This window comes from Ranitomeya imitator, chromosome 1 (genome assembly GCF_032444005.1).
Source record: "Ranitomeya imitator isolate aRanImi1 chromosome 1, aRanImi1.pri, whole genome shotgun sequence".
NCBI classification, from domain to species: Eukaryota; Metazoa; Chordata; class Amphibia; order Anura; family Dendrobatidae; genus Ranitomeya; species Ranitomeya imitator.
Genome location: NC_091282.1, coordinates 144,064,511 through 144,089,357, shown reverse-complemented (window position 1 = coordinate 144,089,357; position 24,847 = coordinate 144,064,511).

The following is a 24,847-nucleotide window of genomic DNA, read 5'->3' as shown; positions in this document are numbered from 1 at the left end:
CGCAGAGCATCGTGCACTCTGTTCCACTACAGCTAATGGACTGAGATCATCTGTTCAATTTCTTTTCACTTTTTATCAACAAATCTCTTCCAGCGATCCACATTATATATGGCTGAATTAGTTAAAAATTCCATAGGCCAGATTTTTGCCTCATGTTACTAAATATATCATTGCTGAATCAGTACAGTAGTCGGATAATGCTAGATACAGATTCCACAGATGTGTCTAAAGGATCATTTCCATTGCAAAACGATTATTTATGGTAGTAAAATTGAAGTGAGCAGTCAACTATAGCGGCTTCAGCTCAGAAGTAAGATAGTTATCCCGGCTTGTTTAACCCCTTTACCCCTAAGGGTGGTTTGAACGTTAATGACCGTGCCAATTTTTACAATTCTGACCACTGTCCCTTTATGAGGTTATAACTCTGGAACGCTTCAACGGATCCCAGTGATTCTGACAACGTTTTCTCGTGACATATTGTACTTCATGATAGTGGTAAAATTTCTTTGATATTACGTGCGTTTATTTGTGAAAAAAACGGAAATTTGGTGAAAATTTTGAAAATGTTGCAATTTTCCAAATTTGAATTTTTATGCCCTTAAATCACAGAGATATGTCATGCAAAATACTTAACAAGTAACATTTTCCACATGTCTAATTTCCATCAGCACAATTTTGGACCAACATTTTTTTGTTAGGGAGTTATAAGGGTTAAAAGTTGACCAGCAATTTCTCATTTTTACAACACCGTTTTTTTTGGGGGACCACATCTCATTTGAAGTCATTTTTAAGGGTCTATATGATAGAAAATAACCAAGTATGACAACATTCCAAAAACTGCACCCCTCAAGGTGCTCAAAACCACATTCTAGAAGTTTAATAACCCTTCAGGTGTTTCACAGGAAGTTTTGGAATATTTAAATAAAAATGAGCATTTAACTTTTTTTCACAAAAAATTTACTTCAGCTCCAATTTGTTTTATTTTACCAAGGGTAACAGGAGAAAATGGACCCCAAAAGTTGTTGTACAATTTGTCCTGAGTACGCCGAAGCCCCATATGTGGGGGTAAACTACTGTTTGGGCGCATGGCAGAGCTCGGAAGCGAAGGAGCGCCATTTTCAATGCAAAATTGACAGGAATTGAGATGTGATGCCATGTTGCGTTTGGAGAGCCACTGATGTGAGAAAACATTGAAACCCCCCACAAGTGACACCATTTTGGAAAGTAGACCCCCTCAGGAATTTATTTAGATGTGTGGTGAGCACTTTGACTTATTAAGTGATTCACAGAAGTTTATAAGGCAGAGCCGTAAAAATAAAAAAACATATTTTTTCACAAAAATGATCTTTTCGCCCCCAATTTTTTATTTTCCAAGGGTAAGGGAAGAAATTGGACCCCAAAACTTGTTGTTCAATTTGTCCTGAGTACGCTGCATGGCAGAGCTCGGAAGGGAAGGAGCGCCATTTGACTTTTCAATGCAAAATTTACTGGAATTGAGATGGGACGCCATGTTGCGTTTGGAGAGCCACTGATGTACCTAAACATTGAAACCCCCACAAGTGACACCATTTTGGAAAGTAGACCCCCTAAGGAACTCATCTAGAAGTGTTGTGAGAGCTTTGAACCCCCAAGTGTTTCACTACAGTTTATAACTTAGAGCCGTGAAAATAAAAAAAACAAATTTTCCCACAAAAATTATTTTTTAGCCCCCAGTTTTGTATTTTCCCAAGGGTAACAGGAGAAATTGGACCCCAAAAGTTGTTGTCCAATTTGTCCTGAGTACGCTGATACCCCAAATGTGGGGGGAACCACCATTTAAGGGCATGGGAGAGCTCGGAAGGGAAAGAGCACCATTTGAAATGCAGACTTAGATGGAATGGTCTGCAGGCGTCACATTGTGTTTGCAGAGCGCCTAATGTACCTAAACAGTACGGCATCTCTCTTATACCAGGTCCTAAACTTGCCTTACCTCGCTGAGAATAAACGTCTCCATCTGAATGGGTACATGTGAAAACCTCTTACTAGACTAAAATTCTCTCTCTCTGTGGAGGGGTATTGGACCTGTTGTAATTAAAACACCTGAAGCTAGGAGGCGGAGTGCACGATCAGAAGGCTAAAGAATACATTTCAAAAACCTGACCGGCAAATTTAGGACCTGGTATAAGAGAGATGCCGTAACGGGGCTACCAGGTACACATAAAATTGGCCATTTTTATGCGCTAAAAGCTCTCATTTTTCATATTTCTAGTGCAGTAATGCAGTTCAAATTTCGTTTTTCAAGTTTGTATGCTCTAGCGCTGCAGTGTGCTGCCTTATTTACTTATCTCAAATATTCGTTAAAACATATATACTGTCTATACATTATATATATATATATATATATAAACTGTATATGTATATATATATATATATATATATATATATATATATATATATATATATATATATATATATAGTCATGGCCAAAAGTATTGACACCCCTGCAATTCTGTCAGATAATACTCAGTTTCTTCCTGAAGATTATTGCAATCACAAATTCTTTGGTATTATTATCTTCATTTAATTTGTCTTAAATGAAAAAACACAATAGAGAATGAAGCAAAAAGCAAAACATTGATCATTTCACACAAAACTCCAAAAATGGGCCAGACAAAAGTATTGGCACCCTCAGCCTAATACTTGGTTGCACAACCTTTAGCCAAAATAACTGCGACCAACCGCTTCCGGTAACCATCAATGAGTTTCTTACAATGCTCTGCTGGAATTTTAGACCCATCTTCTTTGGCAAACTGCTCCAGGTCCCTGATATTTGAAGGGTGCCTTCCCCAAACTGCCATTTTTACATCTCTCCACAGGTGTTCTATGGGATTCAGGTCTGGACTCATTGCTGGCCACCATAGAAGTCTCCAGTGCTTTCTCTCAAACCATTTTCTAGTGCTTTTTGAAGTGTGTTGTGGGTCATTGTCCTGCTGGAAGACCCATGACCTCTGAGGGAGACCCAGCTTTCTCACACTGGGCCCTACATTATGCTGCAAAATTTGTTGGTAGTCTTCAGACTTCATAATGCCATGCACACGGTCAAGCAGTCCAGTGCTAGAGGCAGCAAAGCAACCCCAAAACATCAGGGAACCTCCGCCATGTTTGACTGTAGGGACCGTGTTCTTTTCTTTGAATGCCTCTTTTTTTCTCTCCTGTAAACTCTATGTTGATGCCTTTGCCCAAAAAGCTCTGCTTTTGTCTCATCTGACCAGATAACACTCTTCCAAAACGTTTTCGGCTTTTTCGGGTAAGTTTTGGCAAACTCCAGCGTGGCTTTTTTATGTCTCGGGGTAAGAATTGGGGTCTTCCTGGGTCTCCTACCATACAGTCCCTTTTCATTCAGATGCCGACGGATAGTACGGGTTGATACTGTTGTACCCTTTGACTGCAGGGCAGCTTGAACTTGTTTGGATGTTAGTCGAGGTTCTTTATCCAACATCCGCACAATCTTGCATTGAAATCTCTTGTCAATTTTTCTTTTCCGTCCACATCTAGGGAGGTTAGCCACAGTGCCATGGGCTTTAAACTTCTTGATGACACTGCGCACGGTAGACACAGGAACATTCAGGTCTTTGGAGATGGACTTGTAGCCTTGAGATTGCTCATGCTTCCTCACAATTTGGTTTCTCAAGTCCTCAGACAGTTCTTTGGTCTTCTTTCTTTTCTCTATGCTCAATATGGTACACACAAGGACACAGGACAGAGGTTGAGTCAACTTTAATCCATGTCAACTGGCTGCAAGTGCGATTCAGTTATTGCCAACACCTGTGAGGTGCCATAGTTAAGTTACAGGTGCTGTTAATTACACAAATTAGAGAAGCATCACATGATTTTTCGAACAGTGCCAATACTTTTGTCCAACCCCTTTTTTATGTTTGGTGTGGAATTATATCCAATTTGGCTTTAGGACAATTCTTTTTGTGTTTTTTCATTTAAGACAAATTAAATGAAGATAATAATACCAAATAATTTGTGTTTGCAATCATTTTCAGGAAGAAAATGAGTATTATCTGACAGAATTGCAGGGGTGTCAATACTTTTGGCCATGACTGTATGTCAGGGAGACATATATATATATATATTTATATTTCATACAGCGCTAGATAGCAGAAAAGCCGGTAATTCTATTGCCGGCTTTTGCTATCTCCTTCCCAAACCCGACATGATATGAGACATGGTTTACATACAGTAAACCATCTCATATCCCATCTTTTATTACATATTCCTCTTTAGTAATGTTAGAAGTGTCTTGGTGTCAAATTTGGGGGCTGTAGCTATTAAATTAAAGGGTTAAATTCCAGAAAAAATTTGTGTGGGCCCCCGCGCAATTTTCTCCACCAGAGTGGGAAAGCCAGTGACTGAGGGCAGATATTAATAGCCTAGAGAGGGACCATGGTTATTGCCCCCCCCTGGCTAAAAACATCTGCATCCAGCCACCCCAGAAAAGGCACATCTGGAAGATGCGCCTATTCTGGCACTTAGCCTCTCTCTTCCCACTCCCATGTAGAGGTGGGATATGAAATAATGAAGGGTTAATGTCACCTTACTATTGTAAGGTGACATTAAGCCAGATTAATAATGGAGAGGCGTCAATTATGACACCTATCCATTATTAATCCAATAGTACGAAATGGTTAATAAAACACACACACACATTATTAAAAAGTATTTTAATGAAATAAAGACACCGGGTGTTTAAATATTTTATTATACTCTTAATCCACCTGAAGACCCTTGTCACCTGAAACAAAGTTAAAAAAGCAAACAACAATATTCCATACCTTCCGTCGTTCAGTCTTGTCCCACGCTGTAAATCCATCTGAAGGGTTAAATTATTTTACACCCAGAAGCTCTGCTAATGCAGCTGTGCTCCTGGCTGTAAAACTTGGTGAATGAATGGAATGCAGGTGAATGACCTGTAGTTACCTCGAGTCGCGGTGATGCGCCCTCTGCTCGATGAACTCATATGAACTCGAGCGTGGAAAAATATTCTTAAAAGATCTGCGCAAAAAACGCGCAAAATCCGCGAAAAAAACGCATGCAGAATTCCTGCAGAAAGCCTTAGGTTTATCTCAGGAAAATTCTGCATGCATTCCGGACGTGTGCACATACCCTCAGGGTCGAATTCCTCAAAGCTTTCATGCCAGAATTCTGGCATGAAAGCTTTGAAAAGTCACAAAATGTAGTTGCCTAAATTCTGTGACCTTTGGCATATTGATGTCAGTGTCTTCCAGTTCTGCCAATATGGGCTAATTCATGACAAGCTTTAGGCTATGTGCCCACATTGCAGAATGTAAGCAGAATTTTCCTCATTAAAACCGGACTCCCTTGCCAAAAAATCAGCTTGCGTTTTTCTAGCTTTTTTCGTGGTTTTTTTTTTGCGTTTTTATAGTGTATTTCTTGCATTTTTCTCTGTTTTTTCCCATGCGTCCCAATACAATTATATAGCAGCAAAATCGCCGCAATTCATGTTTAGATAGCATACTATGTGAGGACTACTTACAGCTCTGGCAAAAATTAAGACCCCACTGCAAAATGGTTTTGAGTAAAATGTGAATTGTGCTATAAATATAAATAGTCTATAAACTTCTGACAACATGTTTTCGAAATTCCAAGCAATATATTTTGTATTTTTTTCTGACAAAGAAAAATGGTCAAAATTAAAAAAAAACAACGGTGCTTTAAGACCTCAAATAATGTAAAGAAAACAGGTTCATAATCATTTAGAAACGACAATACCCATGTTTTAACTCAGGAAGAGATCAGAAATCAATATTTTGTGGAATAACCATGAATTTTAATCACAACTTTCATGTGTCTTGGCATGCTTTCCACCAGTGTTTCACACTGCTTCTGGCGCAAAAATTTAAGCAGTTTTTCTTTATTTGATGCCTTGTGACTATCCATTATCCACTTGATGAAACGTCATGATTAAGACGTATGTATGTATGTATGGAGTAATAAAGCATAGACTCAGTGTATCCTATGCCAAATATGATTTTATTCCTATTTTTATTTTTTAACTATTTTTCCATAAATGTGAGGTTTTAACATATACCTACCAGCAGATGCTGGACTGTCTCATTTTATTTATCTTCATATGCATGCCCAGTAGCCAGCCTTCAGTTAGTCTGTGCACCGTGCCCTGGCTTAACCACAGGAAGTCCCATGGTATATCGGCAAGCTGATGGTACTTTCTTATTTTTTCAGTAATCTGAGATGTCTAGTCCTTAAAACCTGCATGGCCATACGTATGATTGGCAGCTATCATGCAGGTGCTCGGTGTCTGCTGATCATGGGCATGAACCAGCAGGTAACACAACCACTGGGAAATTTTAGAGGAGAGTTCTCTTGTCCTCCCTGACTGGCAGCATATTAAAGAGAAATGTTCACAAAATGTTGTGTTACGAACAATACATTCCTGAAAATAGTATCAGGACTGTAGTTCATAACATTTTTTTATTTTTTATTTTCTCCACACTGTGGTGGAGATATAAGGCATGAATCATCGAAAGAGTGTCGTGATCAGCTGAAGACCCAGGATCTCAAACTTATCATGGTAAAAGAGTGCACCCCCACTCAGCCCATTACTCTACTTACCTACCCCTACTACATCTGAAATTATGTGGCTTCAGCCGATTGTGACTCTCCTTCATTGATCTGACCTCCTCGTAGCTCTGATTCTGCATTTTTAATAATGATGCTGGTAGTGGAGGCATGGTCAGTGCGGTCATGTGATACCAAGTGGCCCGCCACCGCACTGCTGCAGTTCTAAGGCTGCTGTCACACTAGCAGTATTTGGTCAGTATTTTACATCAGTATTTGTAGGCCAAAACCAGGAGTGGGTGATAAATGCAGAAGTGGTGCATATGTTTCCATTATACTTTGCCTCTAATTGTTCCACTCCTGGTTTTGGCTTACAAATACTGATGTAAAATGCTGACCAAATACTGCTAGTGTGACGGCAGCCTAACTCTCCCGCTTTGGACAGATTATTTAAGTCACAACTGTGGTTGTTCACTTTCTATGACACTGTTTTGTTTTTGCAGTGACATAGTGGGTAGAAAGTGTACACCCATGGAGTTGTCTGAAATAAACCACCCCGTTGAACAATCCATAAATTAACGCATTTATGTATCAGTAACTTTGGTGCCTTATATCTCCACAACACAGCAGAGATATATGCAGGAATGTTTAGTTGATAACTCAAAAATGTTGTGAAAGGTCCTTTCTAAGAGACGCTGATCAATTTCATGAACAAATGAGAACATTCCATGTTCTTCCTTACCTCAGGCCAGTTTCACACGTCAGTGGCTCCGGTACGTGAGGTGACAGTTTCCTCACGTATCAGAGCCACTGACACACGTAGACACATTAAAATCAATGCATCTGTGCAGATGTCATTGATTTTTTGTGGAGCGTGTTCGTGGGAGCGCACGTATTACACGGACCCCTTAAAGTCAATGGGTCCGTGTAAAACACGTACCGCATACGGACGTTGTCCGTGTGCAGTCCGTGTGCTGTGCAGGAGACAGCGCTACATTAAGCGCTGTCCCCCCCACTGGTGCTGAAGCCGCGATTCATACCTTCTCTGCAGCAGCGTTTGCTGTAGAGAAGATATGAATAATTGTGTTTAAAATAAAGATCTATGTGCCCACCGCCCTCCCACCGCCTGTGCGCCCCTCCCCCCCCCGTTGTTCTTAAAATACTCACCCAGCTCCCACGCCGGCGCTGCTTCCTGTTCTGGCCGCATCTTTTACTGTATCAGCGGTCACGTGGTGCCGCCGATTACAGTCATGAATATGCGGCTCCACCTCCAATAGGGGTGGAGCCGCATATTCATTACTGTAAATGAGCGGCCCCACGTGACTGCATACAGGAGAAGATATCTTCTCTACAGCAAACGCTGCTGCAGGGAAGATATGAATGGGGCTTCAGCACGATGCAGGGGACAGCGCTAAACTTTAGCGCTGTCTCCTGCACGGTGCGTGTGCCACACTGATGTGCCACAGAAACCCACGGGCACACGGACACGGATAATTCCAGTACCGATTTTTTCCGGTACCGAAATTATCTGGACATGTGGGACAGCCCTCAGACATTTATGTCACTCATTATTGCTTCAAAAACTTTGCTGGATTTTTTTTTCTTTTTGCAGTGATGTCAATCATAGATATTGTATATTTTTTTTAATCAAAAACATTTGAAAATCCATGTTGAGCCCTGAAATTGGTGCTGATTTTATTTCTGCCATGCCTGAATGGTATTTAGTAAAATCCCATTGTAGTGTACTGTGTTATGGGTTTTCAAACATTGATCCACCCTGAAAATATGCAACAAATGAGCCACGTTTAAACACAGCTTTTATGAACTTTTTTTGAAAATCACTATGGTCATAGATCGCATCTGAAAATGTTACAAATATATATAACTGTATAAATTATAATATATTTACATTTTTCTGGAATGCTGGAAAAAAAATTTAAATATTAGATCAAATAAATGCTAAAAAAATCTACAATTTCTGATATTAAACATTTTAAGCAAATGTTGAAAAAAATGTACATATATATTTTTGATCCTTTTTTAATTCCTAAACAAATAATGCCTCACAGATGATCTATGTACAGTGGGGCAAAAAAGTATTTAGTCAGTCAGCAATAGTGCAAGTTCCACCACTTAAAAAGATGAGGGGCGTCTGTAATTTACATCATAGGTAGACCTCAACTATGGGAGACAAACTGAGAAAAAAAAATCCAGAAAATCACTTTGTCTGTTTTTTTAACATTTTATTTGCATATTATGGTGGAAAATAAGTATTTGGTCAGAAACAAAATTTCATCTCAATACTTTGTAATATATCTTTTGTTGGCAATGACAGAGGTCAAACGTTTTCTGTAAGTCTTCACAAGGTTGCCACACACTGTTGTTGGTATGTTGGCCCATTCCTCCATGCAGATCTCGTCTAGAGCAGTGATGTTTTTGGCTTTTCGTTTGGCAACACGGACTTTCAACTCCCTCCAAAGGTTTTCTATAGGGTTGAGATCTGGAGACTGGCTAGGCCACTCCAGGACCTTGAAATGCTTCTTACGAAGCCACTCCTTCGTTGCCCTGGCGGTGTGCTTTGGATCATTGTCATGTTGAAAGACCCAGCCATGTTTCATCTTCAATGCCCTTGCTGATGGAAGGAGGTTTGCACTCAAAATCTCACGATACATGGCCCCATTCATTCTTTCATGTACCCGGATCAGTCGTCCTGGCCCCTTTGCAGAGAAACAGCCCCAAAGCATGATGTTTCCACCACCATGCTTTACAGTAGGTATGGTGTTTGATGGATGCAACTCAGTATTCTTTTTCCTCCAAACACGACAAGTTGTGTTTCTACCAAACAGTTCCAGTTTGGTTTCATCAGACCATAGGACATTCTCCCAAAACTCCTCTGGATCATCCAAATGCTCTCTAGCAAACTTCAGACGGGCCCGGACATGTACTGGCTTAAGCAATGGGACACGTTTGGCACTGCAGGATTTGAGTCCATGGTGGCGTAGTGTGTTACTTATGGTAGGCCTTGTTACATTGGTCCCAGCTCTCTGCAGTTCATTCACTAGGTCCCCCCGCGTGGTTCTGGGATTTTTGCTCACTGTTCTTGTGATCATTCTGACCCCACGGGGTGGGATTTTGCGTGGAGCCCCAGATCGAGGGAGATTATCAGTGGTCTTGTATGTCTTCCATTTTCTAATTATTGCTCCCACTGTTGATTTCTTCACTCCAAGCTGGTTGGCTATTGCAGATTCAGTCTTCCCAGCCTGGTGCAGGGCTACAATTTTGTTTCTGGTGTCCTTTGACAGCTCTTTGGTCTTCACCATAGTGGAGTTTGGAGTCAGACTGTTTGAGGGTGTGCACAGGTATCTTTTTATACTGATAACAAGTTTAAACAGGTGCCATTACTACAGGTAATGAGTGGAGGAAAGAGGAGACTCTTAAAGAAGAAGTTACAGGTCTGTGAGAGACAGAAATCTTGATTGTTTGTTTCTGACCAAATACTTATTTTCCACCATAATATGCAAAAAAAATGTTAAAAAAACAGACAATGTGATTTTCTGGATTTTTTTTTCTCAGTTTGTCTCCCATAGTTGAGGTCTACCTATGATGTAAATTACAGACGCCTCTCATCTTTTTAAGTGGTGGAACTTGCACTATTGCTGACTGACTAAATACTTTTTTGCCCCACTGTACATGTTCCTTTTGAGAATATTGTTTGAATGTTTCAATTTTTTGCTGACTGTAATGACTTATCTCTAACTGCACGTGCCACTCATTAAATCCAGCCAGGTTTATTAAATGCATTAATATTGGCATAGAAATCTGTATAAACTGTTACAGTTAGCGAACATACAAATAAATAATTGATGTATGTGCATTGGACGTCCGGTAAAGCTTTAACGACTATTGAGTTTTACGTAGAAGAAAAATAATACTTACTGTATTGTAACAGACAACAGTAATTTATGGAATTAAATAGGATTTTTTTCTTTGTTTTTTGCTTCACATTTTTTGTGGACTTGATAAAGGTTGTTCACAACTGAAACGTTGCCACACAATATGGGCTAATAAAGTCATAAAGGAATTGTTCTGGATGCTGCCTGCTTTTTGTTTTTGGATTACTATCCTGGCAAACGAATATTTGTTTGGGAGGTCTTGCACCCAAAATACTTGTGTACGGTGCTGTTCCATATTTTCTTGATAGATAAATAAATAGATAGCTAAATAGATAGATACTGTAGATAAAAGCAGCACTTCACATACAAAGATGAGGAAAAACCTCAAAGCTTATCATTAATTAAAACTTCTAACAAAAACTGCAAAAATGGGGGCAGCACTCCAAAGTTAGATGATGAAAAAACATTATTCAAAGATAGATCAATTGGACTAACAACAAAAAGCTGGTGCAAAAAGACCAAAACTGAGTATAATCCAAAATAATAATATCTTTATTGTATAGTACAAACATGGATACGACTGGACACCCTGTCATAGAGACTAGGTCCACTCTAACACATTGACAGCCTAAAGAATGTGAAAGAAGTCATTATCCAACACAAAACCACCACCCAACCGCTATAAACAGCTAGGCAAACTACCTTTCTATAAGCATAAAGTTTGGGTAACAGAATCTAGAGCCAGCGGAAATATAAACTGACAGAACAGTACTAAAATAAGGTGCAAGTGCCTGTAATAAAGTCAGTACAGAACCGCTGTACCACATAACAAGAGGTTATTTAGGAAAGATGCAACATGTCTTACCAATAAAACACGCTGTTGTGCCGGTGAAACCCAGTCCCTGCCGCCCCAACGCACGTTTCGTTAAGACTTCCTCAGGAGGCGTGCGTTAGGGAGGGGGCCTCTGCTATTTAAACACGACCCGACCAATAGGGAAACAATGAACTACTCATGTGTCCACACTCACATGTTCAAGATAGATCAATTCAATAATAGTGTAGCTTCCTTATAATCGTAGATCTCATTTTTAGGAAATACATTTCTCAGGCATTTCATTGTACAGTGGGTACAGAAAGTATTCAGACCCCTTTCAATTTTTCACTCGTTTCATTGGAGCCATTTGGTAAATTCAAAAAAGTTATTATTATTTTTGTTCATTAAAGTACACCAAATGGCCGCAATGAAACAAAGAGTGAAAAAATTAAAGGGGTCAAAATACTTTCCGTACCCACTGTAATTGGATAGCTTTTAACATGTGCCAGAAAAAAATAAAAATAAAACGATAAAAAGTAAATACCGAGGCAGTCACCACCTCCAATAGTGATAATTAAAAGAAAAACAGAAATGTGACCCAGACGTTTGAACAGAATAAAGCAAATGTGAACAGGAGCAAGCCGCTATAGCTGCATAATTTACAAACGATAGAATACAGCAGCACTCTGCCCAGTATTGGAGGTGGTGACTACCTCCATATGTGGCTGAGCACTCCTACCATCAGCCTACGGCTGTTTTTATTTAGTACTGGATCCTACCTGACCTTTACATTTGTGGCCTTTTAGCCCTGAAGAGGCATGTTTGATAGATATTAGGCTTAGGGTCCCATAAAAGAATGATAGTGGGCTCTCATGAATTGGTCAATTTGTGTACAAGTACCTTCACTTTACAAGCGTTTTCTATATACCCGTAATGCAGTTCAAATTTCATATATCCAATGTTTGCATACATTTTCGGGCTTACAGAGTGCTGCTTTATGCTTTTGTTTGTAGACCGATAGATAGATGTAAATAACGGTATTAAAGATGCAAGGAAAATGATGCACAATCATGTGGCGAGACTTTTACACAAATGACAAAAGTCAGATAATTGTTTCTTTTTTCGTACATGTGCCCATACATCACTTCCTATCCATAACATATAAAGGTCTATATGAGGTGCTCTGATCTTTAGCGGCTGATAGTCACACTATCTTGTTTCCATTGCTGCCATAAACACCTATCTCCGGTTTCTCCATAATAGATAGAAACTGTAAATGTGACCATTGTGAAGAGAAGTGATCGTAATGGGTGAAGCAGTGGCTGCTGCCCATAGATGGAATTACTCGGAGCCGAGTCGTTGCCGGATATATACAGTAAATGACATGTCCTTACTATGCATGTAGCTCATGTTTATGCAACCTAAGGAGGGGGACGGGGAAAAAAGTCAGCGAGATATTCTCCTGATATTTCTCTACAAACTCTTAATCATGGCAATATGTGTTGATGTTGCCGTTCTTATTCATTCCTTTATATTTCTCTAAAACCATGGGCAACGAGAACAGGGTAAATGCCTCAAAAAATCTTCATAAGAGAGAAATTCTGATTATTGGGGAAAAAAAAAGCTAAAACATAAAAAATCTAAAACATTATGTTCACAACCAATCACATGGTATTATGACAGTGCCATCCAAACTAGAAGCCTGACGTCTAAAATAACCCTCATGAATAATTCATTGGAAATTGATGTTTATGCAAATGAAGAAGAATGTATCCTCCTGACCAGTGAAAGCAATCCGAAGGAAAAAAAAACATAAAATGGCATCAGGCTATGCACATTCTACAGAATATATAAATTATCAACCTTAAGGTTTATTTTTATATTAAGAAAATTACAAATCTTACCTCGTTTACTCTCCTGGCATCCAGGATTTTTTTTTTTTTCGTAGACGCTTTGAAAGCATTACAGCTAAGCTGCAATCTGATTAAAGGCACTTAATACAAAGACGCTCGCTGAATATTCATATTATGATTCTTTTTATGCAAATGACAACTGAATTTAACCCATGAGTATTGGCTGAGAAGCGCGTAGCAAAATGATTGAGCGCTACTGTACAGCACCAATGTAAAAGAACACCGGAATGTAATGGCTGCATTACTGCATATACGACAAATACTAATAATATCTAATATTCAGGTAATCTCTAATAATTCGCACTACACATAAGCATATTAAAACTGCTATTAAACACTATTATCCTCCTCCATTGGTTTCTTTGTGTCTTTTTGAAACATACACGGCTATGACATCTTGCTTTTGTGATACAGACCTGCAAAATACTTAAAATCCTACAATTTATTTTTCGAGGAGGACTGAAATTATTGTTAAAAAAATATATATTCTTTATTTCAAAATTTAAAATAAAAAAGATCTGAATCCAGCTCAGGCTAGAATAATATTAGTAGAGATGTATGCATGTGATGTAGAGTTGATACAAAGCGATTTGTGTGACATGATCGATTGGCCAATTCAGTAATCTGTGGCTTTTGGATAGGAACAGTGAAAATCGATACCAATCTCAAACCATCTTCAACTCTTTTTTTGATTAGTCAGCCTAGTGTGATGTCATCGTGGCAGTGACAACACTCCAGGACAGTAAATCAAAAGAAAGGCCATGGAATCTATAAGGTAGGAGGCGGTTATCAGAGCTCCCATCGATCAGCCACTGATTACTGACATGGCCAATGCACCAACTCTAGTCAGATGTATATGGTAAAAACGATGAAACCAATAGTAGAAGGAATTCATTGAATCAAAAGGTTAAAAAGGTGCAATAAAGCACTGAAAACTGAATAAAGGACTGAAATCACAAGAATACCTATAAAGTCACACTCAAATAAATAAACCACATAATTATATTATATATATATATATATATATATATATATATATATATATATATATATACACACATACTGTGTGTATATATATATATATATATATATATATATATATATATACACAGTAGGGAATAAAATATTTAGTCGGCCACCAATTATGCAAGTGCCCCCACTGAAAAAGAACATAATTGGTAGACCACAACTATGAGAGTCAAAATTGAGAAAACAAATACAGAAAATCACCTAGTCTGATTTGTTTTGCATAGATTTATTTTGCATAGTATGGTGGAAAATAAGTATTCGGTCTCCTAAAGTCGTGCAAGATTTCTGGCTATCACAGACCTGTAGCTTCTTTAGAAGACTCCTCTGTCGGCCACTCATTACCTGTAGTAATGGCACCTGTTTGAACTTGTTATCAGTATAAAAGACACCTGTCCACAACCTCAAATAGTCACACTCTAAACTCCACTATGTCTCCACTGAGCCTTCTTTTTTACAAGCTAAACATTCTCAGATCCTTTAACCATTCCTCATAGGGCATACTTTGCAGTCCGCTCACCATCCTGATAGCTTTTCTCTGAACTTGCCCCAGGTTTTCAATGTCTTTTTTTAAAATTAACTGGACACAGTATTTCAGATGAGGCCTGACCAAGGAGGAATATAAGGGGATAATTACTTCACGTTATCTAGACTCTATACTTCTCTTAATACATCCTAGAACTGTGTTTCCCTTTTTTGCTGCTGCATCACACTGTTTACTCATGTGCAGTCTGTGATCTATTAGTATACCCAAGTCTTTTTCACACGTGCTGTTACTTAGTTCTCTTCCTTCCATTCTGTAGATATAATTTTCGTTTTTCTTTGCCAGATGTAGAATCTTGCATTTCTCCCATTTAAATACCATTTTATTAGTCTCTTCCCAATGTTCAAGCTTATCTAGATCCTTGTGAATCCTTTCTCTGTCTTCTCTAGTGTTAGCTATCTTTCCTAACTTTGCATCCTCTGCAGATATGATTTGTTTACCTTTAGTTCCTTTATCTAGATCCATTTATAAAAATGTTGAACAACACTGAGGCCAGGACAGAACCTTGTGGTACTCCACTTGAAACACTCTTCTAATTGAATGTGCAACCATTAATCATCACAATTTGAATATGATCATTAAGCGAATTATAAAATACTTGTATGGACCAAGGCCATGCCCATGCAAATTCGCCACTGTGCTCTTCACAGATGAAAGCAGGTTCACACTGAACACATGTGACAGACGTGACACCGTGGAGAGTGATCTGCTGCTTGTAATAGCCTTCATCATGGCTGGTTTGGCAGTGGGTCAGTAATGGTGTGGGTTGGCATTTCTTTGGAGGGTCGCACAGCCCTCCATGTGCTCGCCAGAGGTAGCCTAACTGCCATTAGGTACCGATATGAGATCATCAGACCCCTTGTGAGACCATATGCTGGTGCGGTTGGCCCTGGGTTCCTCCTAATGCACGACAATGCCAGACCTCATGTGGCTGGAGTGTGTCAGTAGTTCCTGCAAGATGAAGGCATTGAAGCTATGGACTGGCTCGCCTGTTCCCCAGACCTGAATCTGATTGAACACATCTGAGACATCATGTCTCGCACCATCCACCAACACCAGGTTGGACCATAGACTGTCCAGGAGTTGGTGGATGCTTTAGTCCAGGTCTGGGAGGAGATCCCTCAGGAGACCATCCGCTGCCTCATCAGGAGCATGCCCAGGAGTTGTAGGGACTAGGGAGGTCATACAGGCAAGTGGGAGGCCACACACACTACTGAGCATCATTTCCTTGTTTTGAAGCATTTCCACTGAAGTTGCAACAGCCTGTAACTTCATTTTCCACTTTTATTTTGAGCATCATTCCAATTCCAGACCTCCGTGGGATATTAGTTGTTATTTACGTTGATAATTTTTAGGTTTTACTGTTCTCAACTCATTCCACTATGCAATGAATAAAGATTTACAACTGGAATATTTCATTCAGTGATAACTAGTATTTGGGATTTTAGTGTTCCCTTTATCTTTTTGAGCAGTGTACTTTTAAAGCAAACCACAATTTTATCTATATATTGCAGTACAAAACTATTGCAGTATATAGTGTAAGCAATCAAATGAACACACGTTCAACTTATAAAATATAGTGAAAAGTACAAAAAAATATGTTTTTAAAAATATATAAAGTTAAAAAAATAGTATTGATTCTACCCCCTTTTTCCTCATTAGAAATAAATTATTAAAACTGTAAATAATAATCATATTTGATATCGCCACGTTCAGAAAAGTTTAATCTGTCAAAATATAAAACTACCATATATACTTGAGTATAAGCCGAGATTTTCAGCCCAAATTTTGGGCTGAAAGTGCCCCTCTCGGCTTATACTCGAGTCATGGTCGGCGGCAGGGTCGCTGGGTGAGGGGGAGAGAGGTCTGTCGCATACTCACCTACTTCCGGAGCTCCTGGCGCTCCCCCTGCCTGTCCCATGGTCTTTAGGTGCCGCAGCTCTTCCCCTGTTCAGCGGTCACATGGTACCGCTCATTAAAGTTATGAATATGGACTCCACTCCCATAGGGGTGGAGCCGCATATTCATTCCTCTAATGAGCAGTAACGGTGACCGCTGACAGAGGAAGAGGCTGCGGCACCCGGAGACCATCTGTCCGAGGTAAGGAGCCAAGGGATGCCGGGAGCAGGTATGTCATATTTACCTATCCACGTTCCACCCGCTGGGCGCCTCTCCATCTTCCCATCCTCTTGCTCTGACTGTGCAGGTCAGAGGGCGCGATGACATACTAATCTGCACGCCGCCCTCTGCCTGAACAGTCAGTGTGGAGAGACGCCGAGACGGGACACTGAGGAGCTGCGGGCAGCAGGAGAGGTGAGCATGTCATTTTTTTTTATTGCACCAGCAGCATTCTATATGGCACAGCTTTATATGGAGCATCTATGGGGCCATAATGAATGGTGCAGAGCATTATATATTGCACATCTTTATATGGAGCATCTATGGGGCCATAATGAACGGTGCAGAACATTATATATAGGGCACAGCTTTATATGGAGAATCTATGGGGCCATAATGAACGGTGCAGAGTAGGGTTGAGTGAAACGGGTCGGCCACTTTCAGAAGTCGCCGCCTTTTGGCAAAGTCAGGTTTCATGAAACCCGACCCGACCCCTGTGTGGGGTCGGCCATGAAGTCGGCGATCTTCTGAATGTGGTATCGGAATTCCGATCCCGATATGTTTGCAATATCGGAAATCGGTATCGGAATCCATATTTAATGTAAAATAAAGAATTAAAATAAAAAATATCGCAATACTTACCCTCTGACGCGCCCTGGTACTAACTGGAACCTTCCTTCCTTCGAATCAGCGCTTCCAGGACCTGGCGGTGACATCGCGGTGATGTCGCGGCTTGTGATTGGTCGCGCGGCCACCCATGTGACCGCTCGCGCGACCAATCATAAGCCGCGACGTCACCGAAGGTCCTGGAAGGGCTGATTCGAAGGAAGGAAGGCTGCCGGAAAGAAGCAGGGCGCGTCCGAGGGTGAGTATATTCCTATTAGGTATATACTCACCCTCGGACGGGCCCTGCTTCTTTCCGGCAGCCTTCCTTCCTAAGAATCAGCCCTTCCAGGACCTTCAGTGACGTCGCGGCTTGTGATTGGTCGCGCGAGCGGTCACATGGGCGGCCGCGCGACCAATCACAAGCCGCAACGTCACAGCGACGTCACCGCTAGGTCCTGGAAGCGCTGATTCGAAGGAAGGAAGGTTCCGGTTAGTACCAGGGCGCGTCAGAGGGTAAGTATTGCGATATTTTTTATTTTAATACTTTATTTTACACTTAAATATGGATCGCAGGGCCTGAAGGAGAGTTTCCGCTCCTTCAGACCCTGGGAACCATTGGAAACCCAATGCACTGCATTGGGTTTCGAGTTTCGGCCGACCCCGACTTTTTTATAGGATCGGCCGATTTCACTCGACCCGACTTTTGAAAAAGTCGGGTTTCGTGAAACCCGACCTGATCCTATAAAAGTAAAGGTCGCTCAACCCTAGTGCAGAGCATTATATATTGCACATCTTTATATGGAGCATCTATTGGGCCATAATGAATGGTGCAGGGCATTATATATGGCACAGCTTTATGTGGAGCATCTATGGGGCCATAATGAATGATGCAGAGCATTATATATGGCACAGCTTTATATGGAGCATCTTATGGGACAATAATGAACAGTATGGAGCATTATATGTGGCAGAGTTTTATATGGAGCATCTATGGGGCAATAATGAAATGTATGGAGCATTATATGTGGCACAGTTTTATATAGAGCATCTATGGGGCCATAATGAAATGTATGGATTATTCTATATGGCACAGTTTTATATGGAGCATCTATGGGGCCATAATGAAATGTATGGCGCATTATATGTGGCACAGCTTTATATGGAGCATCTTATGGGGCAATAATGAACGGTATGGAGCATCTATTTTTATTTTTGAAATTCACCGGTAGCTGCTGCATTTCCTACCCTAGGCTTATACTCAAGTCAATAAGTTTTCCCAGTTTTTTGTGGCAAAATTAGGGGGGGTCGGCTTATACTCGGGTCAGCTTATACTCGAGTATACACGGTATTTGGTAACCAATTGGTAAACACTAGGGTTGAGCGAAACGGGTCGAACATTTTCAAAAGTCCCCGACTTTTGGCTAAGTCGGGGTTTCATGAAACCCGATCCGACCCCTGTGCGGGGTCGGCCATGCGGTACGCGACTTTCGCGCCAAAGTCGCGTTTCAATGACGCGAAAAGCGCCATTTCTCAGCCAATGAAGGTAAACGCAGAGTGTGGGCAGCGTGATGACATAGGTCCTGGTCCCCACCATCTTAGAGAAGGGCATTGCAGTGATTGGCTTGCTGTCTGCGACGTCACAGGGGCTATAAAGAGGCGTTCCCGCCGACCGCCATCTTACTGCTGCTGATCTGAGCTTAGGGAGAGGTTGCTGCCGCTTTGTCAGAAGCAGGGATAGCGTTAGGCAGGGTCCATTAACCACAAAACCGCTTGTGCTGCAGCGATTTGCACTGTCCAACACCACCCTCGGTGTGCAGGGACAGTGGAAGTTTTTTTTTTTTTTTTTTCCCCTCAGCGCTGTAGCTCATTGGGCTGCCCTAGAAGGCTCCCTGATAGCTGCATTGCTGTGTGTACGCCGCTGTGCAAACCAACTGCTTTTTTCAAAGCACAAATCCTCTTGTTCCTTCCTTTCTGCACAGCTATCTTTTTTGTTTGTCCACACTTTTTATTTGATTTGTGCATCAGTCCACTCCTTATTGCTGCCTGCCATACCTGGCTGAGATTACTGCAGGCAGGGAGATAGTAGCTGCCTGCCATACCTGGCTGAGATTACTGCAGGCAGGGAGATAGTAATTGTAGGACATTCCCTGTTTTTTTTTTTTTTTGGTGGGAGATTAAGATTGGCAATTTGGCATTTCTGCTAGAGTGCCATCCCTGTGTGTGCCATCTCTCTCACATAGTGGGCCATAGAAAGCCTTTTCATTTTTCTGTATTTTTTTTTGTGGGGTGTATAAATTCTCCCTGATAAAAATACAGTGGGAGATTAATATTGGCCTTTGGGCTTGTGTGCCAGTCCTGAGTGTGCCATCTCTCTCACAAATAGTGGGCCATAGAAAGCCTATTTAATTTTTTTTTGGGTTTTATAAATTCTCCCTGAAAAAAAGGGAGATTAATATTGGCCTCTGGGCTTGTGTGCCAGTCCTGAGCGTGCCATCTGTGCCAGCCCTGAGTGTGCCATCTCTCTCACAAATAGTGGGCCATAGAAAGCCTATTTAATTTTTTTTTTGGTTTTATAAATTCTCCCTGAAAAAAAGGGAGATTAATATTGGCCTCTGGGCTTGTGTGCCAGTTGTGAGCGTGCCATCTGTGCCAGTCCTGAGCGTGCCATCTCTCTCACAAATAGTGGGCCATAGAAAGCCTATTTAATTTTTTTTTTGGTTTTATAAATTTTCCCTGAAAAAAGGGAGATTAATATTGGCCTCTGGGCTTGTGTGCCAGTTGTGAGCGTGCCATCTGTGCCAGTCCTGAGCGTGCCATCTCTCTCACAAATAGTGGGCCATAGAAAGCCTATTTAAATATTTTTTTGGTTTTATAAATTCTCCCAGAAAAAAAGGGAGATTAATATTGGCCTCTGGGCTTGTGTGCCACTCCTGATTCCTGTGTGCGTCATCTCTCACTCAGTGGCCCATAGAAAGCATATAGTTTGTTACATTTGTTTTCTAAATTCTCCCTGCAAAAATCTATTTTTTTTTTTTTGGGGGGTTTCTAAAGTGTTCCTGAAAAAATTAAAAATAAAAAAAAAATAATAGTGTGACATTAATATTAACATTTGTGCTTCAGTGACAGTCCTGCGTGTGGGGCATCTCTCTAATTTGCAGCCACCAAAAACAGAGTGTGTAACATTGGGCCTGATTTTCGCTGTGGTCTCACCAACCTGTAAAGGGGTAGCTAAATCATACTGAAGTTATAGCTCACCGTGTAAGTTGTGTGACTGCAACAAATAACGTTAGTTTGGTTACGTTTTTAAAACAATGAGGAAGTCTAGTGGAAGAGGTCGTGGCCGGGGGCGTTCATTGTCAGCTGGTAATGAGGGTAGTGGTAGTGGTGGAGCATCAGGTGGTCGTGGGGAAAAAAATATTGCACCTAAGTCTGGAGCTGTGGAGCCAGGTTCGTCGTCCGGCTACACAAGGCCTCGAACGCTCCCTTTTCTGGGATTAGGAAAACCGCTTTTAAAGCCGGAGCAGCAAGAGCAAGTTTTGGCTTATCTTGCTGACTCAGCCTCTAGCTCTTTTGCCTCCTCTCGTGAAACTGGTAAAAGTAAAAGCAGCGCGTCGTTAGTGGATGTTCACGGTCAGGGACAAGTCACTTCCTTGTCCTCTTCAGCAAAAACAACAACAGAGAAGAATGCAGCAGGCGACACAACGGGTTACTCCATGGAGCTCTTTACACATACCGTCCCTGGCTTAGAAAGTGAAGCAGTTAACAGTCCATGCCCATTACAAGTTGAATCTGACATGGAGTGCACTGATGCACAGCCACAGCCAGACTACTATGCTGGTCCTTTGACTCAGACCACAACATTGCCCTCGCAGGGTGCTGATCAAGAATCAGACCCTGATGAGACTATGTTGCCCCATCACGAACGCTATACCACCGAACGACACGGTGACACAGACGAAGTTGCGCAGGAGGTACAAGAAGAGTTATTAGATGACCCAGTTCTTGACCCCGATTGGCAGCCATTGGGGGAACAGGGTGCAGGCGGCAGCAGTTCTGAAGCAGAGGAGGAGGAGGGGCCGCAGCAGGCATCAACATCGCCACAGGTTCCATCTGCCGGGCCCGTATCTTGCCCAAAACGCGTGGCAAAGCCAAAACCTGGTGGAGGACAGCGTGCCCATCCGGTTAAAGCTCAGTCTGCAATGCCTGAAAAGGTATCCGATGCTAGAAAGAGTGCAGTCTGGCATTTTTTTAAACAACATCCAATTGATCAGCGCAAAGTCATCTGTCAAAAATGTTCTACTTCCTTAAGCAGAGGTCAGAATCTGAAAAGTCTCAATACTAGTTGCATGCATAGACATTTAACCACCATGCATTTGAAAGCTTGGACTAACTACCAAACGTCCCTTAAGGTTGTTGCACCCTCGGCCAATGAAGCTAGTCATCAACGCAACATCCCTTCCGGCAGTGTAGGACCACCATTTAGCGCACCACCTGCTGTATCTGTGCAGGTATCTTTGCCAGGCCAAAGCAGTCAGGGTCAGGGAATCACCAGTTTCGTAGTAGGAAACACTGCATCTAGGGCACCGGCGGCAACAATACCATCTCCCACCGTCTCTCAGTCTGCCATGTCCACCGGCACCCCCGCTAGTTCCACGATCTCCAGCTCTCCAGTCCAGCTCACCCTACATGAGACTATGGTTAGAAAAAGGAAATACTTAGCCTCGCATCTGCGTACACAGGGTTTGAACGCCCACATAGCTAGACTAATCTCGTTAGAGATGATGCCCTACCGGTTAGTTGAAAGCGAAGCTTTCAAAGACCTGATGGACTACGCTGTACCACGCTACGAGCTACCCAGTCGACACTTTTTTTCCAGAAAAGCCATCCCAGCCCTCCACCAGCATGTTAAAGAGCGCATCGTCCATGCACTCAGGCAATCTGTGAGCACAAAGGTGCACCTGACAACCGATGCATGGACCAGTAGGCATGGCCAGGGACGTTACGTGTCCATCACGGCACACTGGGTAAATGTGGTGGATTCAGGGTCCACAGGGGACAGCAAGTTTGGGACAGTTCTGCCTAGGCCACGGTCTAGTAAACAGTTGTCTGTAGCCGTTCGCACCCCCTCCTCCTCCTCCTCCTCCTGCAGAAGCAAGAGCTCGTCCACAGACCGCAGTCGCACAAACACTCCATCCGCACCTGCCACTGTTGCACACCAGGTCTCCCATTATGGGGCAGCTACTGGCAAACGTCAGCAGGCTGTATTGGCTATGAAGTGTTTGGGCGACAATAGACACACCGCGGAAGTTCTGTCCGAGTTCTTGCAGCAAGAAACGCAGTCGTGGCTGGGCACTGTAGATCTTGAGGCAGGCAAGGTAGTGAGTGATAACGGAAGGAATTTCATGGCTGCCATCTCCCTTTCCCAACTGAAACACATTCCTTGCCTGGCTCACACCTTAAACCTGGTGGTGCAGTGCTTCCTGAAAAGTTATCCGGGGTTATCCGACCTGCTCCTCAAAGTGCGTGGACTTTGCGCACATATCCGCCGTTCGCCTGTACACTCCAGCCGTATGCAGACCTATCAGCGTTCTTTGAACCTTCCCCAGCATCGCCTAATCATAGACGTTGCAACAAGGTGGAACTCAACACTGCACATGCTTCAGAGACTGTGCGAACAGAGGCGGGCTGTTATGTTTTTGTGGGAGGATACACATACACGGGCAGGCAGTAGGATGGCAGACATGGAGTTGTCAGGTGTACAGTGGTCGAAGATTCAAGACATGTGTCAAGTCCTTCAGTGTTTTGAGGAATGCACACGGCTGGTTAGTGCAGACAACGCCATAATAAGCATGAGCATCCCCTAATGCGTCTGCTGATGCAAAGTTTGACGCACATAAAGGATCAGGCGTCTGCACCAGAGGAAGAGGAAAGCCTTGATGACAGTCAGCGATTGTCTGATCAGGGCAGTGTACATGACGAGGTACCGGGCGAAGAGGAGGTGGAGGATGAGGAGGATGATGGGGATGAGTATATTTTTAATGAGGAAGCTTTCCCGGGGGCACGGGAAATTGGTGGCGTGGCAAGGCCGGGTTCTGGTTTTTTGAGGGACACAAGTGACGTAGATTTGCCTGCAACTGCCCCTCAACCAAGCACAACCGCAGATTTGACAACGGGAACTTTGGCCCACATGGCGGATTATGCCTTGCGTATCCTCAAAAGGGACACACGCATTACAAAAATGATGAACGATGACGATTACTGGTTGGCCTGCCTCCTTGATCCTCGCTATAAAGGCAAATTGCAAAATATTATGCCACATGAGAACTTGGAACTAATATTAGCAACAAAACAATCAACTCTTGTTGACCGTTTGCTTCTGGCATTCCCTGCACACAGCGCCCGTGATCATTCTCACACGAGCTCCAGGGGCCAGCAGACCAGAGGTGTTAGAGGGGCAGAAATCAGAAGTGGCGTTGGCCAGAGGGGTTTTCTGAACAGGTTGTGGAGTGATTTTTCTATGACCGCAGACAGGACAGGTACTGCAGCATCAATTCAAAGTGACAGGAGACAACATTTGTCCAGTATGGTTACAAACTATTTTTCATCCCTTATCGACGTTCTCCCTCAACCGTCATTCCCATTTGATTACTGGGCATCCAAATTAGACACCTGGCCAGAATTGGCAGAATATGCATTGCAGGAGCTTGCTTGCCCGGCAGCTAGTGTCCTATCAGAAAGAGTATTCAGTGCTGCAGGTTCAATACTAACAGAAAAAAGGACTCGTCTGGCTACCCAAAATGTAGATGATCTAACCTTCATTAAAATGAACCACAACTGGATTTCAAAATCTTTTGCCCCACCCTGCCCGGCTGACACCTAGCTTTCCTATGAAAAGGTCTTGCCTGTGGACTATTCTGAATGACTTTTCCAATCTCGTAATTTTCTTCACCTGATTGTCCAGCATACGACATGTTTCCACCTCACGAAATGGCCAAAGTCCCCACACGGGGCCGTGCTATCGCCACTTTGCGCTTGGACCCTTGCGAGTGCTGTTTGTCTGAAGAGGTGGGTGTGGCCGCTTTTGGTCGACGGCACTGCCACTGGGTCCCTCATAGTACAATAAAGTGTCTCTGGCGGTGGTGGTGCGCACCCAACGTCAGACACACCGTTGTAATATGAGGGGCCCTGTGCCTGTACCGCCGGCCACAAGACAGTTCCCCCCCCCAGCTCAAACAGTGCTCTACCACTAGCAAAATTATCTCTCACAGCTTCACCAATGTGTAGTCTAGGCGCTGACATCCTTCAATGCCTGGCACTGACAATACCATTGTTTTGACATTTTTGTTAT